The following is a 13,719-nucleotide window of genomic DNA, read 5'->3' as shown; positions in this document are numbered from 1 at the left end:
ACTTGGATAAGCCATTTAGGCTGTTTAGTATTCTAAGTCAATTCTTTAAGACTTTTATCTTTGCTGATTCAGTTTCTGTTTTGGTTTGGTGATTTAGTTTCATTGTGTGCTTAAATAGTCCTCAAAATGTCTGACTTTGCCACACCAAAAGCCATTGCAATAAATCTAACAGTCATTGAAGTGTGACCTTTTTAAAAGTAATGATTTTTATGTGTTTCCTTGGAATAATATCCATTTTTAAAACCTTATAAATTCTAATAATTTACATATGTGCTGCCAGATATGTATTGATTGATAGATTTTCCACACTAGGGTCTTCCTACATCTATGACATAACAAGTCTGTCACACACTCCTACCAATAAAAATGTGATGCATAGAACTCAGAGTTTAAAAAGATAAAATGGGCAACATCTCTTCTCTCCAAGAACTGGAAGTCTAACACAGTTCACAGGATATGGGGCTCTCGACTATCACATTTCTTAGAGAAAGAGAAATTGCAGCAAAACCCAAAACAGAGGTAAGGAGGGAGGAAGAAGGAAGGAAGGAAAAGAAAGAAAAAGATCATAATTCATAAAGACAGGGTTTCACTACATCAGAACATTATTTTAGCTTCTTGGAACCAAATTCATTCTGAAGCAAGACTTTAGTCAAAATGACATGCAAAGAGTAATATTGAATGGAAGTAATTGTCTGAATATTTTCACCTTTTCTTCAATGTTCTCAACTCAACTATATTGACATTTGGGGCAAAGTTTATTTGAAGTCTGAATTATCTTTTTAAAATGTATTGATCTTTGAATACTTCCTAGAAATAGGTTTAGTATCTGGCTCCCCAGTCTAGCCAGGGCTTGAGGATATTTTCTTCTATATTACCTATTTGCCTGAATAAATTTAGAAATATGAGAAATTAGAAGAAAAATATGGCAGATAAGAATATTTTAAACACTGTTTTCATTGAGTTGCTAAGATATCTGCTATCTTCTGGCACTAGGTGTAAGTATAAAACTATGATGAATGTAACATTGAGCTTGTCTAATACCCTCATTTTACAAAAGACCAAACTGAGGTTCAAAGAGGTTAAGAAACTCTTGCCTGAGTTCACATAACTGGTATCAAAGCTTGGTTGTGGAACCCTGGTTTCCTGACTGCAAATGTGGTACTCTTACTAATACCCCTACAATAGCTAGATTGTACCACTTTTAACCCCACTGTTAAGTTCATTGCATTTAATTTTGTTAATTAGAATTCAAGAAACCTTTATTTAGCATCTACTATGAGCAAAGCTCTGGAGAATGAGAAAAAAAATCAAGAGAAGAAGAGTGAGGAAGGACATCCCAGACAAAAATAACAACAGTTCGAATAAATGCTTTGAGGAGGGGTTATTTGCAGAGAAGTAGAGGAGTACAGTTTGGTTGAAGCAGAGACTGTATGGAAGGGGAAAGACTAGAAAGAGTCATATTGGTAAGCATTAAATGTTTTTGAACAAAGGAGGGAAATGATCAAATGCATATGCAATGAAGTCAATTCTGGCAGTAATGTGAAGGATGGACTGGTGGTGGGAGACAGTGAAGACTGGAATACCTATCAGCAAACTACTACCTAATAGCTGGTATTTATACTACACTCTGAGGTTTGGGAAAATGCTTTACAAATAGTATCCTTTGGTCTTCACAACAATCCCAGGAGGTGCTATTATAATCCACATATTATAGATGAGGAAACTGAGACAGGCTGTGATTAAGTAGCGTCCAAGGGTCACACAGCTAGTAAGTGTCTGAGGCAGGATTTGAACTCCAGGTCAGTGCTCTCTCCACTGGGCCACCTAGCTGCCATAATTAGTGAGACATTACAATAATCCAGGTATGTAGTAATGACAGCTTATTTTTGCCAGGGTAGTGAAATAAGAATAGAGAGGAAATTAGCTGATGTATTTGTTGACATTTTCTCCCCAGACTTGTAATTTCATTGATGAGGGAAACTCTCAGTGAGAAAAAGCATCAATACAGATCTGCAACTTCACCTTTTATACCTAGAGAACCACCTGAATCACTGAGAGGGGTTAAGTGACTTATCCACAGTTGCATAGCCAATATGTTCAAAGGCAGGATTTGAACCCAGGTCTTTTAGACTTAGAGACCAGTTTTCAACCTACCACTATGCACACCTCCCTCTTTGTTCATTTTGGAAAACCAATAGAAAGAACTATCTATTATTTCAAAAGATTACATACATATTAATTTTTCCTGATTCTTAACCAGGATATTTTGCTGCTCATGAAATAAATCAATATTTAAAGTAGACAAAGGAAAACAAATCAGGGGGAACACATTTTATCTTCTCCTATTGCATGTCACAGTATTTTTTTTTTTACTTCAACAACTTATTAAATAAAGATTTCATTTAGAAACTATCGCACTATTCAAAAAGAAGAAAGAACCATTATTTTCATCTCTTTTAAGCTGTGTTTTTTCTCCTCTTTCCCTGAACTCAAGACTCTGCTTTTTAAGGATTCTCATAGGAGTAAAAATTGCCTCCTTTGACTTAGGTGGTAAGAGAACATGAGAATTGTAATGGGTTATAAACTTCATTTATATGTATCTTTCCCTTATCTATAGAATCACCTGTTCAAGTATTAGCTTAATGAGAAACACCCTCTATATATTTCCTCCCATAGATAAAGCTATAAATAGCTTAAGCAAGGAAAGAAAAATACCTCTGCTAACTGAGCTTGACAACTGGCTCTCTCTCAGTAGGACAGCAGCCAAGCAGAACAGTGGGCTTTTCTAACAGTGTATTAGCAAATGGAAATTGGGTCTCTTGCAGTACAGGCATCTCATTTCTCCAACTTTGCCATTTGTCACTTGTAATTGTGCCATCCTCATCATAGAAACATACCTGGTTCTCTTGCTGTTCATTAGAAACCCTGGTCATCCAAGGCTGAGAAATGAACAATAAATCATTGTGAATTCTAAATAGTTATGCTCTGCTCCCTCTTCTTGTATGTTGCAAATGTGAGGCTTTGAGTCCCAAAGAAAAGGGCTTAAATATCACAAGTTGTTTTCCTTAGTTCAAACAGCAGCTAATTGTTGAAAGCACTCTCCATTGCATTCTGTTTCTAATCTCAGCAGTATATTATATGTAGTGACTTGGAAATTGTACCTGTCTATCAACTTGATTTGAAGTTAATCTGGTATTCAGTAATTGTTGACTTTTTAAAAAAGTTTTGAGAGTAAAGAAAACAGAAAGAATCTTTAAAATACTGAAATTCCCAAACTGGACTCCTCTGCTTCTCTGCAAATATCCCCTCCTCAAAGCATTTATTCACACTGTTGTTATTTTTGTCTGGGATGCCCTTCCTCACTCTTCTCTTGAATTTTTTCTCATCCTCTAGAGCTTTGCTCATAGTAGATGCTTAATAAAGATTTCTTGAATTCAAATTAACAAAATTAAATGCAATGAACTTAACAGTGGGGTTAAAAGTGGAACAATCTAGCTATTGTAGGGGTATTGGTAAGAGTACCACACTCACAGTCAGGAAATCAGGGTTCCACAACCAAGCTTTGATAGTAGTCATGTGACCTCAGGCAAGAGTTACTTAACCTCTTTGAATCTCAGTTTGCTCTTCTGTAAAATGAGGGTATTAGACAGTTAAAAAAAGGAAGTGAACTCAAATGTAAACTTTTAAAATATATATACCTCATAGATAAAAGTATATTACTGTTATTTGTTTTCCATAATATCCTTGAGATGTTAATAGAAACTTAACTTTGTTTCATATACTATATAATGTGATTTCAGCACAATAAACAGGCATTTTGATATATCCCTATTTGATTTACTCACCAATAACCTCTGGTTTTGAAATAAAGAGGTCAGAATATTGAAATAGTACTTCAGTCAATCAATAAGCATTTATTAAAACCTACTACATGAATTGGGATGGTATGTTATTTCTAATTATGATGCGATTAAGATGTGTTCTAACAACATGCGTCATTGACATAAGCATCATTACTGAAGATAAGAGAATTATGTTCTAGGACATGAAGTCCTTCTTTTCTATGCTTCAAATGGTACTTGTTACCTTCCTCTCCCCAGGTGAGGAAGAGCATCTTGTACTTTATGCATGTCTCCTTCTCCAGCAGTGGTCTTACATCCAATGACACAAAGACTGCACATACTAAGGTCCACATGAAGTCTCTCTTCCTCCTATGTGAAGAGCTTGTTCAACTCTTAGGAGTTTAGTCTTCTGCCGATTGGGTCAAGGCCCTGTCAACAGAATATTTACACCTCGGTTCTTTCTGTAGGCAGCACATTTTTATTTAGAGGAATTTTATTTCCTTCAAATTAACACAAGTATAAGATCAGAAAATATACTCCAGGCATAAATTAATAGAAAACATCCAAATCCACCTTGGCCATTTCCTTTGAAAAATGAAAAACCATAAAATTCCTGCTGCCCTACCCAGATTTTTGTGTTCTTTAAACCATTCAATAACAGTATTTATTTAAAGTAAACCAGGCAACTTTGACATACTGCTAAATTTGTCCTAAACTATTTGTCTGGGATCAAAAATCCAGTAAGAAGAGGAAACCTAAAAGTTTTACTTTCTTTTTTATTCTTAACCCTAGAAGGCTCTCCAAGGATCTTTCCTTTAAAATAATCATCTTCCAAGCAGATCTATGTCAAATATGAAGCCATCCTTCCTTTGGAATCTTTTTTTTTTCATAATATAATTGGTCTTTCTGTTTGGAGATAACATTATTGAAATGACTGCTATCTTGATGAGTAGAGGGCTGAAAATTAGTCCTCCTACATATAATAAATGCATATGTGCTCTTTTCTGGCTTGATGGTATAATTCTGTGGTTAAGTTTAGTTGTATGTTTCTCTGCCTCAACTAATGATAATTCAGGAAAAGTTCTCCACCTACTGATTGTCACTCACAAAATTAATTACAAATGATCTGTCTACTCTTCTGCCCCTTCAAGACCTATGCCCATGTTACAGCATTCAATGGGTTAGCAAAGGAAGAAAAAATATTGTTCTTAAAACATTTGTTTTATAAATGCAAGGTGATTGGAATAGTTAATTCAGCAATTTCAGCCACAATTATTACATATGACTAGAAATCAGCTTCACACAAGAACAGGAGATGATATGTATAAATCGACAGTGGCAGGATGAGATCCTAGGAAACTAAGCAGTTGTGTGTGTCTGGAATATAAAGCACATGAAAGAGAATGGTATGAATTAAATCTAGAAAGACACATTGGATCCAGATTATGGAGGATCCTGAATGTCTTGCTAAGGATTTTGTATTTTATTTGGGAAGCAGTTACCCACATATCAAATTGAAATTAAGTGACTGAGTTCACTGTGGGAAACAGGTTCTACTGCTATCCTTTCACCCTCAAGTTGTGCTCAGTAACCACAAGCCTCAGCCCTTCCATCTCTTCCCATTATTAAGTGAGAAGGCTCTGTGGGAGAGTGAACTGCAGAAAAGTGATTATATCAACATTATCATTAGAACTTCAGGTCCCATTTGGCCTATAAGTTACTTTCTACTTGATACTTCTACTACCCTTTATCTACCAAATTCTTACCTTCTATTCCTATAATCCCTCTGATTCAGAGCCACTGTCTGTCTAGGCAATAGGCAATCTCGTTTGCCTATTACCTCTATCTCATCACTACCTAACTCAGTCTTATTCTGCCCTCTTCTCTCTACTCCTCCTTTGCCATCTGGGACTACAGTGCTATCCTTGGGCCACTTACTGTTACATTTTCTTCCATCTTCTGATACTAACTAAAATAAGGCTTTCTCCTAAAGACTGTAAAGATATTACCTTCCTCCTCCCTCCCCTTTGCACTGACTCAACAACACAAGGAATTTATCTTAGGATTTTAAGGCTGCAAATTTTAAACTTCTTTTATGGACAGTTTAGAACCACAGCAACCACTACTCAGTAATCAGACTTTATTTCTTCACATATGTATATAATAAATCCAGGAAGAAAGGAAGGAAAAAGAAAGGGAGGGAAAGAAGGAAGGAAAGGAAAGAGAGAAGGAAGAGAGAAAGGGAAGGAAATTTATCCCAATGGATTCTATTATTTAAATGTTTATTTCCCATTCACATAATTTTTTTTTCTACTGACAGCATGTCGGATGCCCTGATACTCATCACATTATATCACATCTCCATATAAATATTAATTTATTCCATGCATAAATATAAGTCATTATATGTGATGATATCTTCAAATTAATTGACAATTTATATATGAAATTTTCTTTACATATTTCTAAATTCATTTTGTGTATTAGATGTATTATTAAAGAGTTGGTTGAGGAAAAACATTTTGTATTGAACTACATTTTCCTATCAAATTCCACAGCCATATTTACAAAAAAATCCTATTCCCAGCATGCATTAACAATTCTAATTATAAATCTTGAATTTTATTTCAAAGCATTGTGCCTTTGTTGATATATATTTTATAGGCATTTGATTCTCCTACAAAGGGACTCTGAGGTTAGGTAAGTGGATAATCAATTCACATGATCTTTACACATTAACTAAAAGAATGTATCTAATAAAACTATTGGGCAGAAAGATCACTTTGGGACTGGCCAAATCAAAATTACCTGTTTCTTTCACATATCATTTTATTCTAATGAAATCATTCAACCCTGTTTTTACTATTAAATGTTCTATATTTTTTAATGTCCTTATTCTCAATTTGAAAAAAAAAGATCAAGAATGGAAATTTAAAGTATCTCAATCTGAAATCCTACTATCTCCATGGAAGACTCTAGTTAGATGTGTGTCCTGGAAGACTAATTGTTTGTGCCTCAGTAGCCATGACTTTGTCTCTTCCAAGATCAACATTTGTTAAATACAAAGAAAAAACAACAAATACCCTAGGAGGATATGACCAATTATCAACCTACTCATAGACTATTTTTATGCTTATAGACACCATAGTTACATTGTGTTATGTTTCACAAGTTTAGAGTAAGGAAATCACTATTAAGAGATGTTGTTTGCTATAGAAAAGAGCACTCGGGCTTTCAGTATGGGCTTGGAGAGTATCCCTAGTTAGTTCTTTACATATCTCATTTGTGAATAGCTATTTACATGTTTTCTTCCCTCATTAGATTGTGAGCTTCTTAAGAGCAAGCACTGTCTTTTATCTTTTTTTTTTGCCAGTCATATTTGATACAGTTGGAGCTCAATAAATGCTTGTTGACTTGACTTATATTTTTCTTTAATCTTCCTGGCAACTTACCTTCTTTCAAACTCTTAGACTTGCCTTAAAATTTTTTCTACTCCTTAAACTAGTCTTCATGAGAGGACGTGGTTTTATGATACTGAATTTTATGAACTCAGACATAACTATTTACAACAAAATTCTCTGACATGAAGAGTCAGTTCAAATATGGTAGATGAAATATTTTTATAAATATTTTATTTTATTAATGGCCATGATTATTTGCTAAAAATTGAATATAACCTTTGGAGGATAACAAGACTCAAGAAATTATTAGTTCCAGAATAGCATCAGTTCTGATTCTGAAAAGGAGATTTTCATTCAGAAATAGATCAAATTTTATGAGCAATTCATAAGGGATAATGAAATGTGAAAGAACCAATATGACATGAAGATGCTAAAGTACTGAGAAAATAATGTTTAGAAACACAATAGTATTTTGACTGAGTTTGGCTGCTATGGATTAAGAGAAATATTTACTGTAATTGCTCTTCTGAAGCTACACAAACTTTGTTTTTCCTTTTAATATCAACCAATTAAGAACTTCTATTAAGTCATTTCATTGTGAATGTCAAAAATAACCCCTGAAACTAGTTTTTCCTTCTCTGTCACCTGACTTCTATTTGAAAGTAGAAATAACTGGGAAATAAATGGTCAGGTTGAAGACAGATATTAATTACTGGTCATAACCTTATAAAATGTTTATGACAATCAGATTTGACAAAGAATAAGGAAAATTGATTTTTTTCACTCCCTAATTCTTTAGTTGGTATCTTTATGTAATTCTCGTTGTGTCAGAAACAAGACTGCTTATTCATAGATAAATTTATGTAAATATGTAGCAAAAAAAAGGTCATGTCAATCATATTCCTAACTACATACTTGTTATACTCCAAGCATAAAACTTATTTCAAATTATGTTCCCACACTATTATTTAATGCTGAGTGACAGTGATTTATGGATTTTTCAAAGAAACAGCAGCTGTTATCTTTTGAACAAAATTCATAGTGTGATAAAATTCTAAAAGTGACATCTCTCTACTTTGAGAAATTAAAAAACAGGTGGATCAGCTGTGTTTTTAAGAGAGCCTGGTAACAGCTTTTACACTGATTCTTCCCATTAAAATAATAAGAATCAAGCTGTGTGACCCTGGGCAAGTCACTTAACCCCATTGCCTAGCCAAAAAATAAATAAATAAATAAAAATAAAAGACTTGATATCACCAGTTTAAAAAGAATAATAAGAATCAATGATTTCCTACCTAATCTGATAATATCTTTATATGTCTTTCAGAAGGCAGGTCCTAAGTTATCTTGTTATATAATTAATCTCTTCAGTCCTCATTTATAATTATTCAGTGGTGTGATATTGATGTGTCTTGATAGATTTCAGTTTAGCTTTCAATGCATAAGAAACTATTTCTTTGTAGGTACTTTGCCTGTAATTCGGATACATTGTCACCAGGGGAGACATGGTATCTTAGGCATATCTTGAGCAAACTTCACAAAAATTGGTCCAGCAATTGGTCTATAACAGATAAAGATTAGCTCACTTTTTTTAAAAATAATTTACTCTTTTTACTAAATGAAAATTGCTTCTAAAATATCTTACTATCCACCCCTTTCCTCTTGATTCTCATTGTCATAGCACTATCTTCCCCATTAGAATGTAATCTCTGTGAATAGGACTTGTTTCATTTTTTGTACTTCTATAAGGCTAGCACACTGTCTAACATATGGTAGGCACTTAATTATTGATTGATTGATTGATTGATTATCAAGGGGCAGGAGCAGCTGGAAGGACAGTTCAATACAGGTACATTCCAAAACATCAGAATTTTGAATTCCATATCAAACTCATATTAACTCCACAAATAACATTTAAATTCTGCAGATGCAGTATGCCACACCAATCTACTTTTAATTTTACTATTCCCAGTCTCAGACAATCTATGTACCAACTAGCATTTAGTAAGTGCCTGCCATGTGACAAGCACTGTGTTAGATGCTGGGGATATAAAAACAGAAATTAAAACATCCATGCAGTCTTTCTTATCTAGTCACTGCCTTAGCTGCAAGCTGCATGCCCATTCTACCTTCTCATGGACCGGCATCCTTGTTTGAATCAGCTTTATTCCTCTCCAAGTGCACACACACCTAACTCACTCACCTCCTAACCAGGGGTATAGTAAGACTTAACTGAAGTATGGATGTGAATCATTTTGCAAACCTTAAGATATTACATAGATGCCAGTTATCATTATTATTATTAGCCTACGGTCATAGGCCTCCAGGCTGGTGATGTCTTCATTCCCCAAGTCTTCTACTGCATTCCTACTGTGATCTCAAGCAGTTTTTATAGAGCAATACATGAGTGTGCCAGTAAATACTTAACAACTGGGCTCTCTGGGTTGGTGGCAGGGGGGAAGGAGGGAGGAACATACTTTTAAATTTAATCTGCATTATCAACATGGTCTTAAGTCTAAACATCAACAAAACCATACAACAAGCTCTAATTTGTAGGGATTTCTGGGGTATAAATGATCATACTGAAAATCTCACAGTGGGGTCTGACCCCAGGACTCCTCTTTTCCCCCAGCTTCTAACCCATTACACTATGTTCCTTACAACTTATGATCTAGTATCAAACTATTCAACCATCACTGTTTCTACTTCTTCACTTTAAATGAAACCTGGCTTTTCACCCAAAGACATTCATTCAAACTCTCTCCATTGGTGTCCCCTCTTCCTACTCACCATGATTCACAGAGCCTGAAATACTGGGCATACTCTTTGCTCTCTTCTGCTCCTTCTAACCCTCTATCTCCTTTCCTCTTCTGAAATTGATGTAATTCATTTATACCACTCTCTCTCTCTCTCAAACCCTGTTATCATTTATTGGCACCCACACTCACGTACACTCTAGATCATTCAGTGAACATTTATACTTAGTTCAAGGTCTTTCTCTCCAGCCCATTCTTGGCATCCTCCTCAAGGACCTTACTCCTTTTTGTGCCAAAGACCATTCTAACAGCCTGACCCTGTAATTCATCAAACTCCAAGTTTGAAAGTATACTCTTCAACCATTGTCTCCTGTCCCTCCTCCTTTCCCAAGCTTTCACTAATAAATCTACTCATCCTTTACTATGACTTCCATTTCCTTTATCCATCCCTTTTCTCTCAGGTTATCTCCCCCATTCTGACTTCCCATACTCCTTGCCATACCAGCTCTGACCCCATAGTGTACCATTTAATGTTTTACTAAAACTAGCTTAGAATCATTTGCCACATGAGCATACACTGTTTCAGGCTTGTTAATCTTCATTCCTCAAAGGAGATGTTAAAAAACATTTCTCCTCTCCTCTCAAGCCCCCAAACAAACCTTTCTCTCAATAATTACAGCTAATGCAGTCAATTCCTCCCAAGGGAGGAAGGGGAGACATGTAAGTAGAAACAACTAGAGTGACTGAGGAGTTCATTAAGTGAAGCTCCAACATCAAAGGAAATCTTCCAACCCTTGATGGATTAGTTATTATTTGTTCTGTCCAAGTCATTGAGCCCTGAGGGCTGCTTATGCTGCATGATGTTAATATTTTAAAGTACCTTCATAGCCTTCAGTCATGGAGTCCAGCATCAAGTGTATATTGAATGTGTTAAGGCTTGCTTTTTTGAAAACTCGTATGAGCGTGTATCAAGAATGGAAAACAGTTCTTTGAGTTTGAGGAACTGCTTATTCTGGTGAGAACTACTATATTTACTGACATGGATGTAACCATAGGTACCTGCATATCTGGTTGAATATTTGTTTATATATATTTACTTAATATGTTAAGATTTTCATTCAGAAAAAGATTGTGTTAATAGGACTATGTGATGAATAATAAAATATGAAAGAGCCAATGTGACACAAAGGTGGTGAAGTACTAAGAAAATAACATTTAGAAATACACTTGTATTTTGACCGAGTTTGGCTTCTTTGGCATAAGAGAAAAAAGGGGGAAAAATTAATTAATGAAATTGTACAATCTTTATTTAGTAAAGAATTTTTAAAATTATTTTTTCTTATTTGCCTCATGTATTCAATCTCTCCAAACCCAGAACTTGAATCTTTGGAACTGTCTTCACTGGGCCTAAGAGATCTGGGATAGTTGGTAGAATCAGCTGAAATTTATGATGCACACATGGCTGGCTAGGAGGAGGGACTGTGGTAGCAAAGGAAAGAATGATGGGGTACTTGCCTTAACAGGATAGCCCAAAATTGGTCTCCATTATCCAGCAGTGTAGAAATTGTGGATTGTGTGGGATGAGTCTCATCAGTTGGAGAGGTTGGGAGCATCTGAGGTTCTACAGGGGTTGTCCCACAGGGTCCAACAAAAGAGGAATTAAAAGAGTAGAAACACCACCCTCTTCATAGTCCTCTAACTACTGCTAATCATTACTGAAAAGCTGGCCATTTAAAAAAATAAAAGTGGAATTAAATGAGTCTAAGCCAGTTGTGTATGCACAGGAAAGGGAAGTAGCAAACGATGGATTTCATGATGGCCCAGTCTTAGGTAGAAGGAGCTCTAACCATCTTCCCCCCACCCAGTGGTTCTACCACATGTTTTTGTTTTTTTTATAACTATGGTCTCTGGCTTTACAGTCAGCATTTTTTCTACCGCATGGATAGTTTTGTTTTGTTTTGTTTTGTTTTTTAAGGGGAGGGATACCTTTGATTTGTTTAACAAAAATGGTAACATTAGAGTCATTGGGCAGGGGGTACCTCCTTTGCCCAAGGCTCTTCTCCTCCTTCTCTCCCCCTCAGCAGGTCACAATAAGCCCCAGGCCAAAGATATGCAGTTGGCTCAGCCAGAGGTGCAGGAGACCCCACAGTACAGGCAGCAGCCTAACAATGGTCCAAATAAAAGCAAGAGTTTCCAAAATGTCCTCCAGGTTAAAGCACACCAGAGTTTGCTGCTCTGTCCCACCAAACAAGAGCAGAGGAAGGGGGTCAAATAAAGATTTTCTCATGATACTTTTTACTGTGCCCTTCTAGCCATCAGCATTTCCTGAATGCTGTCCTCTGCATCCTTCAAACTGTGCTTGAGGTATGATTTTCTCTGTATAATTTTTTCTTCTACTATCTTGTTTCTCTAATAGTTGGTTGTGAATTACTTCCTTGGATTGAAGAATAAACATTCTCCCTACACCTTCATACATGTGAGTCTCATCTAACAAAGTCACAATTTCTGTATCTGTAAGATGTACATGTGTTTTTGTTCTATTTAGCTGTTTGACCTGCATTTCTGTAAGTTTCACCTTCTGCTGAGTATCAATAGCTTTGGCTTGTAGTTTTGTGAAAGCCTTCTTTAACTCCAGGTTTACGAGAGCAGTCATCTTGGTTCGAATTATATTGATACGTTTTTTTCACCTCCAGTTTCTCTTTCACCAACACTTCTTGTCTTCATACCAGTACCAAACAATTATTCCTTATTCTGGTGATAGCACCTTTGGTCAAAAATTTTCATTGTGTCCCTTCTCCACACAAAGTAATGTTCAATTAATTTGAGGAGCCCTTCACAGTGTTGTAGCAGCCTACCTCCAGTCTTCTCTCACATTACTTCTCTCTATACCCTCCACATTGTAGGCAAATGAGTTACTCTTTCTCCCAGGAATACCTAGCAGTTTCTAATGCTTTTTGCCTGTGATGTTCCCTATGCCTAGAATGACTTCTCTCTCCCTATTAGCCTATTCAATGACACCCCATCTTAAAAATCTCAACTCATGAATCCCTCCCATTTCCCCCCTACAAGTTGGTAATGATCCTTCCCACCATAAACCTCACAGGGTAAACCATTCAGACCTTCGTTTGCATCTACGTATTGTTGTTTACCAAGATTATTTGTCTTCTACTCTATTAGAGGGAAGATCAATAAAGACAGAGAAAGAGTTTTATCTTGTTTGTACCCCTTCTCCCCTCCCCTAACACTAGTATAATTATGTGCTCATAGCAAGCACTTAATAAATGCCTGATCAGTTGAAGGGAAATTGTTGTCAGTCACCGACTGATCTAAAACTCTCTGAACTAAAACAGGTCTGAACTGAACACTTCTTTCTAACTCACTATAAATCCTTGGTGACAGGTCCCCTTGTATGATGGCTCTGCTGACACAGCTTCCCTCCATCACAGTCACTGATGGTGCATTTTCCTCTCTTACATGCTGGGGTTAATTAAAAGAACAACCTTTCTCTTCCCTCTGACTCTTTTTCATCTTATCCCAGAACCTAAAGAGACCATTTGCAATAATCTAAGTGAAATGCCAGACCAGCAGTAAGTCAGTCAATAAACATTTATTAAGCATTTACTCTATACCAGCCACTGTATCCTCGATCCTCATAATTGTCATTTTCCAATAAGAAGGAAGTATTCTTTCCTTCAGACAGACAGAGATAAAGATAAAGAT

The 13,719-nt window shown here is 35.8% G+C and overlaps 1 pseudogene; it reads right to left on the bottom strand.

Moving 5' to 3' along the window:
- Positions 1–12,294: 12,294 nt before the first annotated feature.
- On the bottom strand, positions 12,295–12,652 carry LOC114045646 (annotated as a pseudogene).
- Positions 12,653–13,719: the final 1,067 nt, after the last annotated feature.

Source organism: Vombatus ursinus, unplaced genomic scaffold (assembly GCF_900497805.2).
Source record: "Vombatus ursinus unplaced genomic scaffold, bare-nosed wombat genome assembly UNPS02014779.1, whole genome shotgun sequence".
Taxonomy (NCBI): domain Eukaryota; kingdom Metazoa; phylum Chordata; class Mammalia; order Diprotodontia; family Vombatidae; genus Vombatus; species Vombatus ursinus.
The sequence above is the reverse complement of the archived record's forward strand: the minus strand, read 5'-3'. Positions and strand labels throughout refer to the sequence as shown.